Source organism: Ostrea edulis, chromosome 2, assembly GCF_947568905.1.
Source record: "Ostrea edulis chromosome 2, xbOstEdul1.1, whole genome shotgun sequence".
Classification (NCBI taxonomy): domain Eukaryota; kingdom Metazoa; phylum Mollusca; class Bivalvia; order Ostreida; family Ostreidae; genus Ostrea; species Ostrea edulis.
The window spans coordinates 49,455,680-49,467,483 of NC_079165.1; the positions used below are offsets into that span (position 1 = coordinate 49,455,680).

General features: G+C 35.9%; 1 protein-coding gene across 2 annotated transcripts in view; it reads left to right on the forward strand.

Moving 5' to 3' along the window:
• The first annotated feature begins 290 nt into the window (after positions 1 to 290).
• LOC125679486 (solute carrier family 4 member 11-like) overlaps positions 291 to 11,804 on the forward strand; it is a 141,576-nt gene continuing 130,062 nt past the window's right edge. Inside the window, exon 1 of one of the 2 annotated variants that reach the window (XM_048918748.2) lies at positions 291 to 1,019. The gene's annotated coding sequence lies outside the window, so the exon portion shown is untranslated. Of the gene's footprint in view, positions 1,020 to 8,825; positions 8,986 to 11,804 lie in introns of those variants that run through there. The other variant, XM_048918745.2, reaches the window with a different exon arrangement.

The window sequence follows — 11,804 nt, forward strand, 5'->3', positions numbered from 1 at the left end:
CCAGAAACGAAAAACGTCAATGTATTTTTTTTACAACCAAAAAAAAAATTGTATCACTGTAGATTTAGTATATTTAGACGGAGACAAATATTTTTGAAAGAAAACAAAAAGGTTGACATATCTTGTTTATGCAAGTATATTCTAAGACAGCATATTTTATATAATCACTATCAACTTTGTGTTGTTGAAAAGAGAAAAGACGTGTCTTAGAAAACTTTTAAAGAAATCCTCTACTCAAAGAAACAGATGAGATTTTGATGTCTATATTTTATTTCAATTATTATTATATTTAGAATAGTTCATGTTTTGGTTTTCATCTTCTAGTAGATATTCTTTGAAGATTTTTAATAAAAGGTTTTAAAAGAAAAGAAAAGCGTGCTGGTTACAATGCTAGTAAAGGATTGTTTAATCCCGGGTAGGGGGTGAAAGTGGGTATCCATAGAGAGTTAATTTTTATGTTTTATATTGATAAATCTTTGATAACCATCCTTTTTATACACCTCTGGTGTGCCCAGGGGTTCGTGTTTGCCCTATTCTCGGTTTTGTATTATTTATAAATCACGACATTCGCTATTTTTACTTTTTTTTTTTTTTTTTTTTTTTTTTTACAAATTGTGTATGTATACATTCTATACGGATTTTTGGCCCATCTGGTCAAATTCACATTTATTTGAAAAACGAACAGCTGGCTATGGGCTGTTGATATTTAAATTTTATGAATAAACAATGTGTGCATGTGTTTTAATCATCAATGCCAAATATTTTTTGTGGCTTTATAATTATTGGTGCGTAGTTTGATACGAAAAATCGCGTGCTTGAGGCGTTTAGTCCCTTTGTTTTCTATTTTTTCCTTACGTACGCAATATCAATATTCAGATTGATTTTTTAAAGGAACTAAGGATGGATTTTTCATTTTAGATTCTTTGAGTTATATGTACTTTACCTTGATTAAGCTTACATACGGTCCTGACATCACAGCCAAACCGAAGCTGAGACAACTAGTTATTTTACGTTCAGGGGTAAGTTATATTTATACATTGCCTATTGATTTTCGTTTCCGTTTACTCATTGAACATATGTAAACGATATATCCGATGAAATATGCCATTTTCACAAATTGTAAACGCTACAACAATTTTTTGTTTCCAAAAACTTTGTTACATGTGTATTGAAAGTTTAAGTACCCAAATAATATACATTTGAATAAAATAACGTCATAACAATGTATTTTGAGGGTATGGAAGATCAATGCATTGTCTTTCATACATTAAAAAAAACAACACGTAATGCACTTGATTGATAGTTTCATGAGGATAGACACATATACACACAATTTATAAAGATTGACATGTTCTGTACTGAGAGATTTACAACTGATTAATGCTTTGTTCAGAGCGTGTGTTGAACTATTTTAATCACTATTGTGTGTACGGAAGAGGGAGTTGTAATAATGGGAATATAAAAAAAATCAGATTGAGATTAGCATCTTATATACTAATATCTGCTACATCAGAATTATCTATTATCTTTCTTTTGTCACATGACGTTATGACCCTCTTTCCTCAATGCACTTCAAAATCCTGTTTTTCATTGTGGTCGGACAAAAATGCCAACGAAAGGAAACTGATCTTCAGCTGATAAGAATTCACGATACTGTAAAATGGCAGTAAAACATGCATGCATTAAATTTTAAACTCTTAAAATGTCAATCATTGCGATTGCATAGTACTTCTTCGGGCCACATGACAAGAAAAATGGAGTCGGCCACAGTCTACACGTTTTGTGGCTGACCGCAAAGAAACTTATAATGAGTTAAGAAAATGTTAATGGACTTTAAATTGTCTTCATTTAAGGTAGCTCATTACACCAAAATTTTTATTTATTGGCTTTTTAAAGCACCTCTTATGAAATAGGATTTCACCATCGAGAGAGTAATACAAGCTCTCAGTCATTTCATGTGAATTTTTCTACGGAATGATAAAAAGGGTGTTAATTTTTCAAAATAAGACAGTCTAGAGTCCAGTTTTCGCTACGATTTGATGAATGCTATGAATATCTTAATAAAACATGCCTAAACTACTCGGGTGGGTGTACTAAATATGTTTTTAAAGATTTTATATACGTAGATTTAAAAATATTAACAAATAATGTTTTCAATTTTCATTAATATCCCCCCCCCTAAAAAATTAAAACGTCTCTCTGAATATTTTGGGCTTGATTTATCAGATAATCATATCATGCACCAAATCACAGCAAAATATGGACTCTAGAATCTCTTATTTGCAAACAAACCTTGAAGAAGAAAAAATCGCAAAAAAAAAATCACTTGAAATAATTGAAAGCCTGTATTACTTTTTCGATGGTGAAATACTTTATGCGAGGTGCTTAAACGAGCCATTAAATAATTTTTTAGTGCAATAAATCAACACGCTTCATGGAGTATGCCAGCATGAAGCATCGTAGTTCATGCCCTCGTGAAAGAAATTGGGCGCTAAAGACGTGAATTTTGCAGAAATCATCGAGACGTAACTATTCAGGTTTAAGGAGGTTTACTAGATCGTCATAATGACCGACTTCCTTTTAAAACATTAATGAAAATAGGAAATACCGGAAGGAATTTTCATTTAAATTACATGTATGAAAGCTCTACCTTAAATGGTTCAGTAGATATTAGATATGTTACGTTTTCTTTAAAGTAGATCATTCAAGGTCAAGGTCACAAGGTTAAAACTTTGGTAGCTAAGAAAAAGGTCATGTCATGAGGAATGTACATATGAAATATGAAAGCCCTATCACTTTCCACTCAAAAGTGAGCAAGGTTAAGAGTTTCAGACAAACAGACAAAGAGAAAATGATATGCACCCCCCCTCCCCCTCCCCCTCCCATAATCGCAGGGGTAATAAAAAATAACTTGAATCCAAACAATCTGGGAATCTGTCCATTTGGATTTGATTTAATATGGCACTGCAACTGGTTGTCGTCCGTCGTCGTGCGTTGTGCGTTAACAATTGAACATTTTTAACATCATATTGATAAACAAACTACCATTCCAATTCTTTTCAAATTGGGTATAAAGCATCACTGGGACAAAGGGACATACATTGTAAATTTTAGGACTCCTGCACTCATGGGGCCTGAGGGGCGGAGCAAAAACTGCCACCGATGGACCAATTTTCTAAAATCTTCTCTACAACCGCACATGTGTAAGAAAAACTAAATACATAGTGATGTTGAGCAGAAAGGTCTCTACCAAAATTGTAAATTTCATGATCTCCGGGTTAGAGGTTCTGACTCCAGGGCGGGGCCAAGCTTGGTACGTAGCAATTATGTGTAAAACATTTAAATGAAAGGCGAAGATAACGAATAGTAATCAATCTCATAACTCCTATAAGCAATACAAAATAGAGAGTTGGGGAAACACATACCCCTAGACACACCAGAGGTGTAATCAGGTGCCTAGGAGGAGTAAGCATCCCCTGTCGACCGGTCACACCCGCCGTGAGCCCTTATTTTAATCATGTAAACAGAGTTATCCGTAGTCAAAATCAGTGTACTAAGAACGGCCTAACAATCGGCATGAAACACACCAGACAGCATTTGACCCAATTATAGGTTGTAATGGCAAACTAGTTCGTTATAACGACCATATAAGTTGCGAAATGCTGATTATAAACGAGACTTTTGGAGCCCCTACACCATAAAGTTGTTTGGCAGTAGCCTGCTTCGATTTAAAAACTGACCACACGCAGAACAAGCTCTTGCGTATCAAAGCAGTTGAGAGATGTAAACACCATGTGCAGGTGATAATGGAATATTGCTACATGCATGAATATGGGAAGTTGACGATGGAGAATTTGAAATTATCCCGTTTGTCTTAAAGTTGAGTTGTTAGTTCTTTTTTAGTGTTATTGATACTAAATTGAAACTAAATGGATATTTAGAAAGAAAAGGTATAGTCCTTTACCAAAATTGTAAACTTTATGATCCCCAGGGGTAGGGGTTTTGGTATCAAGGTGGGCCAAAGTGGTCAGTTATTAAATGTGTGAACAATAGTGACCTACTTCAATTGATTGTCGTCTGTCGTGCGGTAACAATTAAAACATTTTTAACTTCTTGATAACTACCATTCCAATTCTTTTCAAATTCGGCATGAATCATCATTGGGACAATGGGGACATAAATTATAAATTTCAGGACTCCTGCACCCATGCGGCCTGCCAAACATTCACAAACTTTCAAAAACCTGTTCTACAACCGCACATGTGTAAATACAACTAAATGAATAGTGATGTAGAGCAGGAATGCTTCTACCAAAATTGTAAATTTGATGATCCCAGGGGTACGGATTTTGGTATCAGGATGGGGCCAAAATTGTCAGTTATTAAATGTGTGAACAATTTAACATTTTTAACTTCTTGATAACTATCGTCCCAATTCTTTTCAAATTTGGTATGAAGCATCTTTTGGACAAGGGGGGCTAAATTGTATATTTCAGGATTCTTGGGGCCTTGGGGGAGGGGCAAAAATGACCAATTTCCAAAAAAATTATTTTCTACAACTGCACATGTGTAAGAAAAAACTAAATGCATAGGCTGTAGATCAGGAAGACTTCTACCAAATTGGAAATCTCATTATCCCTGGGGTAGAGGTTCTGACTTCAGGGACGGACCAAAATTGGTATATACAATGTAAACATTGTATGTGTAAAACAGTTAGATAATACCTTTTAATGCTGTTGATACTAACTTGAAACTAGTGAGATATTTAGAAGGAGTAGAAAGTTCTTTACTAAAATCGTAAATTTCATTAACCCAGGAGTTAACCCAGGGTTGAGCCAAAATTATTATAGTAATTATTGTCTTTATCATTTGAAATACTTCCTTGAGGTTTGCTGGTATGGTATAAAAGCTAAATGCATATTTAAGAAACGCAGAAAAGGATGTACCAAAATATTGTGTTATAATTGTTACAAACGGGAAATTATTTTCTAGATTTCGTAGGCCTTGGGGCTAGTGATATTTATAACTTTTTGTTAAAAATATGTTTTGACTAATTTCCTATATATCAGGGGCGGATCCAGGAATTGTGGTTACGGGGGGGGGGCACTTTATGAGGCAGGGGGTCTGGGGACAGCCTTGAGGCCCCAGTGGGTCCAGGGCGAAGCCCCGGTGGGGCCCAGGGGGCGAATCCCCCGGAAGCTCCTGGATTAATTACATATTTTATAGGGCTTGAAATATGTCTCCAATTTAGTTATTTGTACTATTTTCTATCATTTTTAATAAGGTGAAATCAATAAAATGACGCAAATTTTAAGGGTTTTTGAAAAAAAAATTAAGTTCCCCAATAAAGTGATTCAAGAAAAAAGATTTTGTCACTTATTTCTCCGGGAGTGGAAGAAATTATTGCTTCTTTTATCGTTAAGTATATTTTTCTAAACACGATACCACGATTTACCTTCCATCTGAAAATTACATAGGTGGGGGGGGGGGGGGGGGGGGGGGGGCTGTGCCCCCTTAATTCCGCCACTGTATGTTCCCATATAAAACTTTGATCCTGCATTGTGGCCCCATCCCACCCCCGTGGGCCATGATTTGAAAAGAAATTTAATATGTTCTTTATGTCAGAAAGCTTTCATGTAAATTTCAACTTTTCTGACTTATATTAGTGGTTGTTGAGAAGAAGGTTTTAAAAGATGTTTCCCCTATATATCAGCATGCAAAACTTTGATTGTGACCACACCCTACTCCCGGGGGGGGGGGGGGAGAGATTTGAGCAAACTTGAATCTACTCTGTCAGAAAGCTTTCATGTAAATGTCAACTTTTTTGGTTTTTGAGAATATTTTAAGTTTTTCCCTGTATATTCGCATGTAAAACTTTGATCCTCTATTGTGGCCCCACTCTACCCCCGGGTGCCATAATTTGAAGAAGGGAAGCTTAAATCTACACTATGTCAGGAATCTTTCATATGAATTTGAACTTTTTTGGTTCAGTGGTTTTTGAGCATAAATGACCCCGCCCTATTTTTGCTGTGGTTATCTTCCCTTTAAATGGGACATGGTCCTTCATTTGAACGAACTTGAAGGGTGATTTTTATTAAAGATTGAAATCTGGATTGTTCGCGTATCTACGCGCATGGTCGAATCCGTCAGTCAGGGCCTGGTCTCCTATATGGCAGGCGGTAATACTTTTTTAGCTCACCTGAACCGAAGGTTCAAGTGAGCTTTTCTGATCGCTTTTTGTCCGTCGTCTGTCTGTCTGTCCGTCTGTCTGTCTGTCTGTCCGTCTGTCTGTTAAACTTTTCACATTTTCGACTTCTTCTCCAGAACCACTGGGCCAATTTCAACCAAACATGGCCAAAAGCATCCTTGGGTGAAGGGCTTTCAAGTTTGTTCAAATGAAGGGCCATGTCCCATTCAAAGGGGAGATAATCACAAAAATGCAAAAATAGGGTGGGATCATTTAAAAATCTTTTTATCAATAACCACTAAGCCAGAAAAGCTGAGATTTACATGAAAGCTTCCTGACATAATGCAGATTCAAGTTTGTTCAAATCATGGGCCCCTGGGGTTGGATGGGGCCACAATAGGGGATCAAAGTTTTACATACAAATATATAGGAAAAATCTTTAAAAATCTTCTTCTCAAGAACCACTGAGCCAGAAAAGCTGATTTTTACATGAAAACTTTCTGACATAGTACAGATTCAAGTTTGTTCAAATCATGGCCCCTGGGGGTAGGATGGGGCCACAAGGGGGGATCAAAGTTTTACATACAAATATATAGGGGAACACTTTAAAAATCTTCTTCTCAAGAACCACTAAGCCAGAAAAGCTGAGATTTACATGAAAGCTTCCTGACATAATGCAGATTCAAGTTTGTTCAAATTATTGGCTCCGGGGGTTGGATGGGGCCACAATAGGGGATCAAAGTTTTACATACAAATATATAGGAAAAATCTTCTTCTCAAGAACTACTGAGCCAGAAAAGCTGATTTTTACATGAAAACTTTCTGACATAGTGCAGATTCAAGTTTGTTCAAATCATGGCCCCCGGGGGTAGGATGGGGCCACAAGGGGGGATCAAAGTTTTACATACAAATATATAGTTAAAATCTTTTTCTCAATAACCACTGAGTCAGAAAAGCTGATATTTACAAGAAAACTTTCTGACATAGTGCAGATTCAAGTTTGTTCAAATCATGGCCCCTGGGGGGTAGGATGGGGCCACAAGTGGGGGGGGGGGTTAAAAGTTTTACATACAAATATAGGAAAAAGCTTTAAAAATCTTCTTCTCAAGAACCATTGGGCCAAAGAAGTTGACATTTACATGAAAGCTTTCTGACATAGTGTAGATTCAAGTTTGCAAAGGGTAGTTTGGGCCATAATAGGGACTAAGGTTTTACATGCAAATATATATGGAAAGTCTTCAGATATGGGCCAAGGTGACTCAGGTGAGCGATGTGGCCCATGGGCCTCTTGTTTCTTAGTGCAGGTACCAAACATCTTATATAATATTTGGAAAGTATGCGGTTTGTATAACAATCGTTTGGCATTAAAAACTTTTTTAAAAAATCCGTTTACAGTCTACTCCACTTATATTGAAGTTGCTTACATTGAACTATCTGTTATATTGAAGTAAAAATAAACCCCCCTGTATACTTCAACATCAGTTATGATGAACTTTGGATATAATGAACAATGCAGGTCAGTCCCCTCAATTTCATTATATCCGGAGTAGATTGTATATGGTGAAATATTGCAATTCTAGTGTAAATCACCGAAAGAAAATTTAAACTCCTGTAGCACTTAATCTCATTCATGATCGGCTAACAACTTAATACAAGTTCAATTCAGTTATACTGCCAGCACCACAATATTAAGCCAGTTCAATCGTATGCCATTTAATATGGAAACAGTGTTTGGCATGGAGAGTTTCGGTTACGGAAATAGCCGAGTAGATACCGTTGTCCCGGAATGAATAATTATGGGCGGTAGCATAATTGACTTTTATTTACTAAAAAAAATTATATATATGCAGTTTTAGGAGAAAGCAATTTGAGAAAAATTTAAAACCCCTGCTGGACTCGAACCCGCGATCAGCAGGTGACATACTAAATTACTGAATTCAACTATAGGCAATGAAATTTGAAATGAATAGATAAATATTGCTGATATTTATATTTTCATTCATGATTTAAACGGAAGTCAGCCATTATGACGATGTAGAATACCTTCTTTTAAGGTAGCTCATTACACTAAAATTTTATTTAATGGCTCGTTAAAACACCTCCTGTGAAGTATGATTGAGTGATACAAGCTCTCATTTATTTTCTATGGATTTTTATTGATTTTTACCGGAATGATAAAAAGGGTGTTTTGTTTACAATTAATAGATTTGTGAGTCCAAATTTCGCTGTGATTTTGTGCATGATATGAATATCTAATAAAACATGCCTAAACGATTAAGATATAAACGTTCTAATTTTTAGAGAATTTTTTTAATGAAAATTGAAAACGTTATTTGGTAATATTTTTGAAATGTACGGATAAAATCTTGAAAAAACATGTCAGTTAGAAAAGAGATATATCGAAGAAATATATCATAAAAGGAAATTGTGTTAAAAACAAGAATTTACAGGTAGCTATCTGATTTTTATATCTTGTGGGCTAATCACATAGTAATCTCGGCTGAGATTCGGCTCGGTTGAATATCTGGACTGACGCCTTCACCGAATCTCGGAGCATAATTTACGTTCAGCTTCGGTCGAAAATAAACTAACACTTGATGACTTGGAAATATTTTATCTCCCAAAATTGAAGAGTTCCTATAGTTTATTTATTGAATTAGCGAAATACAAGTAGGTATGTGGAGATACTTTGTATAAGTAGGCCTAATATAATAAAACTGACTATAGGAACTCATGATGAACGGAAGTTGAACGGAAAATTAGTGACTGTTTTCATTTTTGGATTTTCATACGTAGACGGTAAGCAATGCAAAATTAATGGTGATAGAGTTTTATAATAGTTTAACAGTCACTAACTTATTTGAAGCGAACAGCAGTGTCACCCAAGTGCACATTAATTGCTAAAACCGGCCGAAGCTGAACGTAACTTTCCAGACATGAATTATAAAGGACAGCTCCGAGATTTGGTGAAGGTGGCAGTCCAAATATTCAGCCGAGCCGAATATCAGCCGAAATTAATTATTTATAGTACAAGGGTTGGTCACAAGTTGCCTAAAAATGCCTTTATTTGTTTTACATGATGACATCATTGATAAACTTATACTTGTAATGTTTTAAGTACGAGATCAACAGCTAGTCGATATATACAACATCTGGCTGTTTGTCCGATCGATCGCTAAGAGCCTCGAATATATACACAACGCACGTGCGTTAACCTCGACTCAATTCAATTCAATCTATTCTCATATTGTACAAAACAACATAGAGAAGAAGATATATATATATATGTATATATATATATGTATATATACACACACACACACACACACACACACACACACACACACACATACGTGCATAATGCCGAAACTCACTACACAAGACTTTACACCTGAAACTCACTACACTATGTTCTAGTTATGCTAACCAGAATATAAATTCATTTTTACGTAATGTGGGACATCTGTATATTGTTCTGATACTTGAAATATAGAAAAGCCGTCTCTAAAAATATTGAATTTACACCGGATACCTACGACACGGTGTCACATGACTCATGTGAACACACACGGGAAACTCACTACAGAGTGTTTAAACGTGATATATTACCCGAAAGTCACTACATTTAGTCTGGCGATTGATTGAGAGCACAGGAAACTCAAGCATTTCAACCATTTTCAAAAAAACAAAACAAAACCCAACAATTTTTATTTTACAGTATCCCCCTTTACAGCAAACAGGACTATTCCGGATACTAAAGTAAAGGGGGGGGGGGGGGTCTTTACTTTGGTATACGGAATAGTCCTGTTCGCTATAATTTACATGTGTTTATTGAAATAAAATCCCAGTCTTTTATGCATTGTTTTACTTCAGTTTATCACAAAATATTATCCGGAAAGTTGGTACCTTTAAAAGAACTATTTTTTTTTTTTATATATCAGACGATATGGCTTCTCGGCCAGTGCACGAGGTTGTGTTTAGCAATGAATATTTTCATATTTCAATGACCTTCATATCCGAAGAAGAGCCTCGGTTTGAAGTGTCACATTGTAACCTATATATTTGATCATAAGTTATATTAATTAAAGGTATTTGATGTTCTACCAAGGAGTGGGTGCAAGGGTTGGAGGACGTGTACCAATCCTCAGAGGCAATGGGTCTAAATAGTCCGGCGTTATGCCTTCAGTGCGTCCATGGTTAAGCCCTGGTGGGGCATGGGATGAGACACCTGGTGTTGTAGCGTATACCCCCTTCAGTAGGTTCATCCTCCGGAAAATCTGCTTTATGCCTAGCCATTTAGTAATTACTTTCAGAGAATTTAGGATAATGGAGGATCCAGATGGATATTTACGTCCTAGGTTGAAAATTTAAAACGTTTCTATTTACCATTTTATTAATCGTCTATCATTGTATGAAAGTCCTTTTAAATTGAGATTAAACTATTTTTTTTTATGTGTTTGGTATAAAAGTAAGGAAAAACTCCTATTTTTTCCCCCGACATAAATTGTGAAAAAGGTTCATTTATCATTCGACAATATAGAGTCTTTCATCGAATCACGAATACTGGTTCAATATCCGTTTTTAACATTTTCTATGTCACAGTATAAGTTGGATTTTATAATATGTCCTGTGTTACACAATAATATCAAATAAAAATAAGGTCTGATGAAAAGACGAAGAGTGGATATTGAAAATGTACATATACAGTAAATGTATTCGTCTGCTCATGCATTGTGTCCTTGTACAGAGTACAAGTATAGCTTTTCCCCCAAGCTATTTACCCCCCCCCCCCACCCCGAAATTCTGGCTATAAAGCAACCCTACCACATCCACCGGAAACCTGGCTAACTATCAGTATTACCCCTAAATAAATTTGGCTATATAGCAAAATGCATCTTATTAAAAAATGATCCTTCATAAGCGCAATGAGCATTCAATTCAGTAGTTGAACGACTGCCAAAAGAATTTACCCCTTTAATCAATGTATCAAAGATATTAATGAAATTGCAACCAACCACGTATGTGTATTGTAGGGAAGTTTCACTACTAGGGCTAGGGGATATAGCCACCCCTCAAAGGGGGTGACTCACTAAATACCATAGCCAGTCTTCCGATGGAAATCCAGACCAATCACGAAGGAGGGAGGCTCACTATTGATAAGTGTGGGGTGGGTGTGGGTGTGGGGGGTCTAACTATATTGCCAGACTCCTCCGGGGGAGGGGGGCTTACTATATATAGCCAATTTTCCGGGGGGAGTCTCATTATATAATACCGGTAATTAATATTAAGCAGATCTAAACAAGGTGTTCAGTCTATGAATCACCAAATCAACGTAAACTCAAATAATTCAAGACATCTTTAAGCATTTGAAAATATCAATTCATTTGATGCGCGCAACAATTCAATTGAAGATCTCTTCAAATAATTAATAATATCTACTATTCTAATTTCTAGCGCGCATTGATTAAATTGTTTATATTGCTCTGATACTTAAAATATAGAAAATCCGTCTTTAACAAAATTGAATTTTCACCTGATACCTACGACACCATGTCACATGTGAACACACACCGGAAACTCACTACAGAGTGTATAAACTTGATATATTACATGAAAGT